The sequence below is a fragment of the Zonotrichia albicollis genome, chromosome 3, assembly GCF_047830755.1.
Source record: "Zonotrichia albicollis isolate bZonAlb1 chromosome 3, bZonAlb1.hap1, whole genome shotgun sequence".
Lineage (NCBI taxonomy): Eukaryota > Metazoa > Chordata > Aves > Passeriformes > Passerellidae > Zonotrichia > Zonotrichia albicollis.
In genome coordinates this window covers 54,008,267-54,019,261 of record NC_133821.1, presented here as the reverse complement: position 1 = coordinate 54,019,261, position 10,995 = coordinate 54,008,267, and positions in this window count along the sequence as shown.

Here is a 10,995-nt window from a genome sequence, read left to right as displayed (position 1 = left end):
AGGTTCCCATGTCTTGCAGCTGACAGCAGAGGGAACCAAGGAAGGTCACCTTCCTCAGCTTGGCACCCCACACACTAGGAGATGACTCTGGGCTATACAAATGGCCACTCAAACAGAACTGCTGTGATTCAGCCCTTGGGAAAAAAATAACCAGAAAAAGAGAGAGTGGTGCATATGGTTTGGCAGAAAGCAAAAGGGAAAAGTAAGAGGAATAGGGAAGGCAAAAGAGAAAAAGGGGAAGAAATAGAAAGGAATGAACATGAGCTGTAAGATGGAAAGCAACTGCCAAAGGGAAATAACAAAGAGACTACAGGGCTAAAAGTGCCTGAGAGGTCAAGCAGAGGGAAGTCAAAAGCACATGAGTGACAAGCCTGAGCATCCTGAGGAGAAGCATCCCCATGCCTTGGCGGAGGAGCAGCAATGCCCAAGGCCACCAGAGTGACTGTCTCAGCCACCTCCAGGGCCTGGAGGGAGCCCTGCATGAAGGACACTGCAGTTTGCTCTGTCAGGGTCACTCTGTGACAGCCCCTTCTGCCATTCCTGGTAACAGCAGAAATTTAACACTTGGGAGTCAGCAGCCAGAGAACACAATTGTCTTTTCCTCATGACAAACATTCAGCACTGCTCAGCAGACACAGGACAGGGTTTCTGACGTGTAGTACCAGCAGGAGGAATTTTTCAGCTTTCTGTTTTCAATTTCTCCTTTAGATATGAAATAGCTGGCACATTATTCAGTGCTATTTCCTTGCTCTGCTTTCCAAATTATCTCAGCACAAGCAAGGTAACATAAGCACAGCGAAGCCTTCAAATATATTCAGTGTGTACTGGAAATCTCTGGAAACACTTTTGGTTTAATTGCTAAATGTCTTTCATACTTACAATGTACTTGGAAAGTTACACAAATCTGCATATTATACAAATCCAGTGATTAAAAGTCACTTACTGGTTCATAGCAGTAAATGTACTACTGAATGGCAGTTAAGTATGGTTAATAGAAAAGAATGTGGGAGGCATTAGCCAGTGAAATTGCTTTGATAGAGTCCATTATCTTTAATGGAGTTTTTACAATTGTGCACACACGTGTACCTGCTGTGAAGATACCAAATTACAAATAAAACTCTGGTAGAGCCAAGCCACAACGTAACTATTTAGACCATTGATAACAGGACCACCCTTGCAGCTGGATTAAGTACTGCAAAACACAGTGAGATGTGTTTACTCTTTGAGAAACTTTCCTGTTCACCACTTGCTGCTGCAAGGAAGCATTCCTTAGGGGGAGCCTGCACATCTGGGAAGGGAGCATCCAGGCTCCAATGTGCCCAGGGCTGCAGCGAGAGGCCCAGGGAGGCACAGAGGAAATTCTCACAACTGCCTGTTTCCCCACCACAAATTAAGTGACTGAGTGATCACAGGCCACAACTGAATTACAGGAGTGAGTCACAGAGTTCAAAACAAGAGCATCCACTAATTGTTTCATGGAAGAGGCTCGGGGAAGTCTGAAGAGGGATTTTGTAGGATTTTCTTTTACTCATTGTGAGCTTTGTAGTCTTTTGTAGCAAAGCCAGCCCTTGTGATCTGAGGGTTTATTTTGCGACTCATAGCCCAGGGAGGGCTGTGTTCCAGGGCTGGGCATCCATCCCTCGTGGGCAGCTTTTTCTGCTGTGAGCCTGGAACAACTTTGGAGCAGTCTTCTGGAGCTCTCAGACACCACCAGATGGTAAATGGGAGGAGGGATAAATGGCCTTGTTCTCAGTCTAGCTGTCCCATCAGCTCTGTGCAAATTTGTTCACCTACATTTCAGGTGTTCAACAGAGGAAGATGACCTGTAATTTTTATTTGACAAATATCTCTACCCCCTAGCCTCTAGACATGATAAGATGTCTCAATGATTATCCCCTGAGCCTTGCTCGGTGGGGCTTAGAGCCCAAAGGACAAAGGACATTCATCCATTGGCAGATTGCTCTGGTGGGATGGTCACTGAGGATGAAGATGGCTTCCACAGCTTATTACCACAGGCTCACAAGCAAATTTATGGCTTGGGCCTGCCTCGTGGTTGTGCTTTGGCCCTTCCTTGCCCCTTCCTGACCACCACCCCAGCAAGATGCTGCAGTTAAGACACACACAACACACTCAGTTTTACAGTGCTGATTCCCCCGATCTCTTTGGCCTATGTCTTGGAAAAACAATCTGTTACCCTTTCTGGGTAACTCAGCTCCTCCATAAGTGCTCTCAGCCCTGATTTGCCCAATTTGTGTCATGTTCCTCTCCGAGAGCTTCACCTCTATTGTGCTCCAAGTCAGTGGGATCCAATTTTCAGAATCCAGGAATGCAGAAGATAGTCCAGGATCCAATGTGCACTAGTGGTATAGAAACATCCGCCAAAAATGTCTTAGTGCATGCTGGGTTTCCATGTACCCATTTCTCAGGATAATTTAGATTTGTGGTCTCCAGCTGCTGTCCAGTTGGTAACCCTGAGCTTTTCCTTTTTGCTGCTCTCTCTGTGCTTTGAGACACAAAGTCTCCTCTCATTCTTGCCATCAACTTTCTGATTCCACATACCTGCCTAAGACAGGAAAGGATCACAGCCTACCTGCTGGACCGTTGTTTTCTGAGCTGAGGCTTACTCAGCATCTCAGAACCCTTTACCATACTTCCTTCCAGATCAGAGCTAACCAAGGTTCAGTCACTCATTTGTCTGGAGTCGTGGTCTTTTCTAATTTCAGTCCCAACCTGAAGATAAAAAAAAACAACAGAGGAAGCAGATGAATCAAAATGGGATTTGCAGTTTGGTGGAGAAAAGACCTGTGAAGGCAGATTCACTTGGCAGAAGTTCAGCTGGGGGGATTCAGAGGCAGGCAGGAAAGACTTTATGCAAATACAGTGATTTCTTCCCATTGAGATTATATGGGCACAAAATACGTAATGCGCAAGAGCTAAGGTCCCTTCCAACTCAAACCCTTCTATGATTTTATTATGATCTCACCCTTGTATTTTTCTGAGTGAAGAAATTGAACAGAGGCTGCTTTTGGACCTGGCCTCCACTAAGAGCGCTCTGGTGGAGAAAGGTCCCTGCTGTTGACAGGAGCCAGGCTCCTTTGCATTTTGCTTCTATCTGAATTTTTATTAAAAAAGAGTACGAATTTTTTTCCATTGACAAAAAATTTTAAAAAGTGCAAAAATAAGCAGGCTTAGAAAGTGAGCAGAAATTAGAAAAGTTTGCCAAAAATTGGAAGTTTTCTCTGTTTTGCACTTGGATTTAATGCAAAGTCCATTTGGAATAAAGGTACTTGCCAAATTATTATCAGGAAAGTGAGAGTTAGCAAAGGTATCAGCCAGGATTAAGAAGGAGCCTAAGTTAGTGGAAAACTATCACATTTGGGGACCATTTACTAGAATAGTAACACTTATGGTCTTGTATTTAAAACAACAGCTTGGTCTCAGCTGTCTGAAAAAACCCATTGCATTACTGCCAAGTCATTAGCTTACAAAGCTCCAGGCCCTGTCTACACACAAGCCTGCCATCAGTTTAACTAAAATCACTATTTAATCCATTTAGAGCAATCAGCACAACCCTTTTTTTTTTTTTTGGGTAACCAAATTAACCTAAATCAATACAAGCCTGTTGCAAACAGAGACAAACAATTTAAGGATATTGACATCAAAACCTGCATTAGCTCAGGCAGTGTAAGTTTTTTGGTGAGGCAGGAACTCAGGTCAAGCCAGGCAGATGCTGCCATGGTTCTTTTTGCACCATAGAGCTGTGCCAGAAGCACATCCAGTAGCAGCTTTGAATTGAGGTGCCCAAATTTGAGGTGCCCAAATGGTCCCTCCTGTTTTACACACATAGTCAGGATCCCCAGTGCTTCCCTGGGCCATGCCCTGCCGTGTCTGGGAGCTGTGGCCACCCCCACCCTGTCCCCTTCCCAGCCCTGAACCCTGCATTACCATCACAACCAGACCCCTGGAGGAGCTTTAGGGGAAAGGTTTAAGACATGGCTTTCTCCTGTAGAAATCATTCAGCTTCCATGGCTCAGGAAACCTTGTTTAAACTCTATTCTCCAGTGCTGAAAAACATGAGTGTAAGCACAGACACAGCCCTTTTTGACAACATCCTCCAGCAGTGTTTGCAGCTGCCTGGGCAGGAGACCAGCTCTCCTCTCCAGAGACCTCTTGCACCCTTCTGCTGGGAGACAAGGAGGAAAACAGCAGCAGCAGCAGCTGGCCAGGGTACAGGCTGTTCCCCTGGGGTGTGCAGGTCTTGCTTGCAGTGCTCAGCCCCTGCAGGGGCTGTCCAGCACTCGCTCATGCTGAGGGAGGGGGGCAAAGCTCTCAGCAGGGCCACCCTACAGCCAAACACAGCAACACAGCAGCACACAACTCCTCACCTGCAAGGAGCCTGGGCCCAAAGGGGTCTCAGGGGGTTCCCCAGCTCAGTTTGGTTTGTTGGCTCAGCAGCCTGCAGTGGCCCTCACTCTCTAAGGGCCTGCCTAGCCCCACTTTGTGACCGTTCCAGCTTTTGGCCCACACAGCATCCACATGTGAGGGGGTTCCTCAGGTCTCCATCCACTGTGCAAGGCACAGCTCCTGGTGCTTGCTCTGAGTCAGGCTATGGCCAGCTCCAGCTCATGGGGTCTCACACTTCTTTTGGCAGAGACAGTGAGTGGCTGCTCCATATCCATCTTTATGGCACACGTAACTCTGTAGGCCTCTACTAAACCCTCCCTATCCAGCCCACTGGAGTTGCAGCTTCCTTTCATAGAGAAACTATTCCCTACCTTCAGTCATCCATTCTGCCTTTCTCTGGACCTCTTCCAGTTCTGCTATATCCTTTCTGAGATAAAGGATGAGAGTCACACTCAAAAGCAGGTGACCCAGGGATTCATACAGTTACATTTATACAGCATATCCTTGCTTTTATTCCTAGCCCTCAAAATTCCTAACATAAAACTGGGTGGTTTTTTGGTTTTTTTGGTTTTTTTTTTTTTTTTTTTGCTTATTGGCAATCATTGAATTGATATTTTCTTGGAAAAAATATCCCAGTATTTTGAAGGGGGTACATGGGGATTATTTTTCCCTGTGTATTGCTTCACATCCACCTACACTCAGTTTCTCCATCCTGTCACTCTGCAGGTCTGTATTGCTCTTCTGCACATTTTCTTGTCACCTGTGGTCTTTACTGCAGTGGATATCTCAATGTGAGCAAATGTTTTCACCTCACAACTCACCTGCTTTTCCATGTCTCTGTGTGTATGCACTGTATGTGTGCACAGGGCAGTGGGAGGGAAGTGCACAGGAAATAAAAATCCAAGTACACACTCATCTATCAGTTATCCCATTTTCAGGTGCTGCATCAGCAAATGTCCATGGTAACACCCTACCATGAGAGCTTTGAGCTTTGACCTGAGGGAAAGCTGCAGGATGTAGCTGCTGAGTTTCATCAGCCTAGGGATGCCACTACCTTCCCTGCTGAAGCTGGGGTTTTCAAACTCGTTACTGAAGACACCAGCTGGAATCTCATTGGAGTTTATCATAAAGACTGAGAGGACTCAAACTGCCTCTGACCTTTATACATGTGCACGTTGGGTCCCAAGCATTCAGAGGTTCACAAACAAAATCTGTCTTTGTTAAGCTGTGACAGAAAAAGACGGAAATCCCTCTGAAACCTGTGATCTTCCAGAGGCAAAGGAACTGCTCTAAAACAAACCAGCATCTCCTTCCTCCCATGGCTGTAATCCAGAAAGCAGTTTACATTAATGAGGTATCTGGCCCCCAGCTAAGCTACAAAAAGCCAAAGATGCTCAGATATGACTGTGACAAGATAACATAAAACAGGGCTAATTTGGTAACTGCAGAATGCCTGGGTAGCAACAGATGTCTACAGCCATGTGTCCAGACACACCAGCCTCACGTGATCTTTTCCAGTAGTGCCAGCCCTCCTCCCTGGAGCTGGGTATGGGACAGGCAGGAACTGTGGGTGTAAGAACAGATCTACGCTGTTCTCTGGCTTTCAGTCCCAGAGTAGGTATTGTGTGGAGATCATACCCTGCAGGAGAAGGACCTAAAGTTGCCCTTGAATGACCTTTAGAAGAAGAATCTCCAAGGTGACAGTGCCACCATTTCTAAGTCTATTTATGTAATTTTGTAAGTAATTGTTATTAATGCCTTTCCACTGGGGCAATCCAAGTGATGACTATGGCTGTATTATCCCCTTTAAAGGCCTGACGCTTCATCATTCCTCTGCTGTGGTGCATGCCATGTCCCTCCTGGCCTGGGACACCCTTGAGCAGCACAGTGCAAGGGAGACACGAAGGCCCAAGACAACACAAGGGACCTAATCACCTTTAGCATAAACTGGGCGATGTCCCAGGGCATAAGCACCAACCCCAGCCCCCTTCTGTTCAGCCACTTCTTTTATCCTGCAGACACACAGTGGGCTTGGAGCCTCCCGTGTTTCTCCCTGAGGGGTTGCTGTGACAACTACACTCAGGGCAGGCACATTCACACATGCAGGAGCATTTGATTTTGTACCAAGAGTTCAGCAGCTAAAAAAGGCTTGCATTTTCTTGTATAGGTAGCGTGATTAGAACATAAATTAAGGAATTTAGTACTTCAGTCTATAAATTTTTATAGACTCCTTCAACATACTAGTTCAAATAAGAACATTTGTATAATTCACAAATCTGCAAGAACATGCCTGGTCAAAGTTTCTCATGGCTTTTTATTTATTTGTCTTCAAAACACCATATGCACATATGATGAGATATAAAATAAAAATATGCTATTCTCTGGTATTCCCCAGATTTCCAAATAGTAGGGTATGCAGAGAGTAAAAATTATTACTATCAGAAACCTACCTCAGTCTAAAAGTGAAATTTACACCACATCACTAATTGTGTTTATAAGCACTTAAAGAGAAAACAATAGCTAACTTGTAACACAGCCAAAAGCTTGAGCACTCCAAAGGCTGGACACTAGGTGGCAGAAAAATTGTACGTTCTCCAGTACCTGACAAATACTCATCCTTCTAGTAAGAAGGCAGGGCCAGGGACTTATAGGATGAGTTATAGGATGTATCTCAAATAAATTGAAGGTTTATAGGTGCCCTGTTTTTCCTGATCAATTCAAATGAGCACAGATTCCGTTAAGGTTGGACTTTTTTGCTCCTGCAAAGCAACATTTCTCCAACAGCCCATCAACCCGGAGCCATCACAGGCAGAAGGTATGCTGAAAAAGCTGGAAAAAAGGCTTGGGAAGGAGGCAAAGGTGTCAGTACATGTCCTGTCCATGTCCTGCCCTCCTCTTCGTGCCCTCCAGCAAAGATATAGAAACCATAAATAAAATAATTGGTAAGTATAAAATAACAGGCATCAGGACTTTATGAAGGCAAGCAGGAGGTTCTACATCAGTGTTTCCAACATCAACCCCCTGCTCAGTGGGCACATGTAAGTGCCAGGTCACAGACATGACCATGTGAGTGACTGTGGCATTTTGGTGGTGCAGCTTCTGGCCTTGGCTGGCTCTCAGGAGCAGATGGAGCTCAGGCTTGCATTGCTGGATGCAGGGCTGGAAGTTAAACAGTCACACCTTATTGCAGGCTCCTGGCTGATTTACTGATTTATGGCTTCATCTTACTCATCCTCTCTCGCAGCCCCAGCAGCTGCTGCTTGCAGGTACGAGGTGCAAAGTAAAACACACCAGCCAATTGCCCCTGCTGCAGGGAGAGAAACAACCCCCACTCCCTCCTAAAAGGAGACTCCTGGGACTCCATGTCCCCATGACACCCAAACTCCCAGAAATGACTATTCAAGCACATCCTTTGCCACCCTGGGGCATGTCCCTGAGCACGAAAAGGTTCATTTTAACAAAAACCTGGGCAACTTCCAGATTTTTTTTTCCAGTATTTTCAGCTTCTCTTGCTGGGGTCATCTGAAGAAAGGACCTTAAGGACGAATTTAATGAAACTAGTGAAACTAATGAAACTAATCCAGGACCCTTCTGGATTAAAAGGGGCTTGCAAGCCTGCAGGAAAGCTCAGGGCGGTGGGAGAAGTGCCCAAAGCTAGATGTACCCCAAAACCTACACTGCATCTGGAGCCAAGAAACAGTTTATAAGGGGCTCAAGAAGTCATCTGACCTTTCGTGGCAGTGCAGGAGTAGAGCACACACAATAGAGTCTTTCTTTAGGAGGAATGAACATCTGCTGACATGAAAACAACAACACTAGGGAAAGAAAAAAAGGAGGATGAACCCACATGTCACTGGTCTGCAAACTCCAATAGTGGAGGCTCAGAGTTCAGCCCCCCCGGGTGGCTGAAGGGACACCAGAGCCAGCCAGCCTGGCCGGTGGGAGGAGCTGAGAAAGGAACCATCACATCACTTTTGGCCAGCGTTCAGGGAGGCACCGACTGGCTCCAGAAGAAGTCATCAGCAAGTCTCTTCTGCTGCATTCTGCAAACAGGCCTTTCAAAGTGGTGATGGGTGAGGTAAAAAGAGGTAGAATTTGTGGGAAATCATACTCCTCAAAGACAAGCTTCCTCAGAACTGGAGAAGAAACTTCTTTCACGTTTGTAGGCAATTTTCCTTGGCTCGTGATTATTGCACACCTCAGAATAACCAAGGTTTGCTCACCTGCAAAAGCAACATGAGATCTGCCCACCCTCCCACCCATCCTGACACATGGCACCATGGCTGCCATAGGACAGCACCAGGCCTTATCCGAACGCAGGAATACCAGACCTCTCCCCTCAGAGTCCCAGCACTACTCCCACATTTGGAGGTGTGAGCAGACAACCCTACCTAAGAAACCCATCGATTCCTCTTCCTGCACGGACACATTTTACCCCAGGATTCCAGGTAAACACAGAAAGGACTGAACCATGGGATGGACATGGGCCATGGCTCAAAATAACAGTACAGCCTGAGAAAGGATAAGTAAAGAAAGGGAAGAAGCAGAGAGAGGTTTGAAGCAGCAATGCCAGCGAAATGGACACGTAAACAGCACACAAGGGGGAACTGTGGTCACCGTAAGCATTCCTTTATGTTAAAAACTGTATCTAACCATGTCTCTAACAGCTGCAGATGATGGCAATTCAAACATCAAGGTTTGTGGCTACCTGTGTGGGAGTGAAGCTAATGTGAGTGGGAAGTTGGGTCATATGGGAACTGAGGGCTTGTTGATTAGTGACAGCATGACTGGAAGCCTGCAAACCCTGCTCGGTCCAGGACCTGCAGGTTCTCAGCTGCTCAGGAAATCAAGTTCCCCTTATTTATGGCCCAAGGCTAGATCAATGCATTGGGGACCTTGTGGTAATTTTAAATTCAGTTCCTTTGGTCAACTCCAAGTCTCTCTTATAGCTGAGTCACTTGGTTTCAAAGTGTTGTTTCCAACTTCTTGCAGGGCTGTCTTCCTGTCCCACGTCCTCCCCAGTCCCACCCTCCTTGCATGTGCACCCGCTGTCCTGTGGCTCAGCCTGCTCTTCCTCCATGCTGTCCCACTCCTTGCCACTCTTCCCCCCTTTGTCTCTACCTTCCTTCCATTTTGCCTCTCCACTGCCTTCACCCTTCCCAACTAACCCTTTACTGTCACACTGCGGACTTCCATACATTTGGACAAGTTTATTTTCCAAAATAGGAAGTGGTAAACCAACCTACTACTACACACCGTCTTCTGGTAAAAATCCTGTCACTTTATCCCCTCCCCTTTCTACCATCTTCCTTTTGTTTGTCTTGGCTGACCTTTTGCCTGCTCTTAAACTGCAAACTCTTTGAGGGCAGTTCCAGAATCTGGATTCTATAAAGCACCTAATATGCTAAATATTATAAAAGGTGCGGTTTATTTTCTTTCTTTTTCTTTTGATTTTCAGTTAACTCACTGAACATCCAAGTAAGCAGGAGTTTAAGTAGACAGACATATGTGTCTTATCAACAGGAAGTTTCTCTTGCATAACTTCTCTGGCAGTTCTGGAAAGCTAAATGCGGGTGCGTTTTTCCTCACTGAAAATTAACACTCAGGAAAAAAAGTGAACCCATAAAGAAAAGTCATTTCTGAGAAAGCAGATTCCAGAAAAAGAGATGATTTTTAGCATGCAGAGCTGCCCTTGTGAAACATCTGCCATGACGTAGTCCTGTTCTGGCTGCAGACCAAGCGTATCAATAGCTCCATAGAGTAATGGGATAAGAAATGGGAAAATTGCCATTGCTTGTTTAGCAGCTTGTTTTGCTGATAAATGTCTGTCACTTTTCAAATAGCTACAGTGCAATTGTTTTTTGGGAAAAATATTTCCTTGAGCAGGAGGTTTTCAGGCCATTAGCTACTTCCCATCTGTGCTGGTGTTTTAATACACCACACATACACTTTGCTCCTTATTAGAAATTATTCAGAGCTTTTGATTATGGCCAGGTGGCCTGAAGTTTAGAAATCATGTCTGCCATTAAAGAAATTTCTATTGCCCTACCAAAAATTTAAATCTCAAAATCATTAGAGCCAGTATGAACTTGTTGAAAGAGCATCTACTTCTAAACATTGCTAGGGGGAAAAAAGTACTCTTTTTAGACGTCTGTAGTTTTAAAATGATGAATGACTGTATAAAAGCAGGAGCTGACTAAAGTGGTGGCCACTGTGTGCTCATTCCATGGCTAGAGGCAGAATGTCACTGAGCCAAGCAGTGCAATGTGCTGAAATTCATCTCATCCATTTCAAACTGTGCCATGAACATTTTTTAATTCCCCCTGGTAGCTGCTAGAACAGACAAGAGACAGATCTCTGTTTAATATCACACACTGTGTCTAACAGTATCTGCTTTCACTTCACACACTTACACTAAACAAGCAATGACTTGCAGTAAATTTTGTGTGCCAAAAGAGGCACAGCTGCACCGTAGCTGCATCAACTGAAATCCTAGATGTATGCATCTCAGGGAGAGGGTGACACCCCAAAATTATTCCTTTTTAGCAACAAGCCTTCTTTCTCTCCCCTCCTCTCATCAGGGAAAATAAA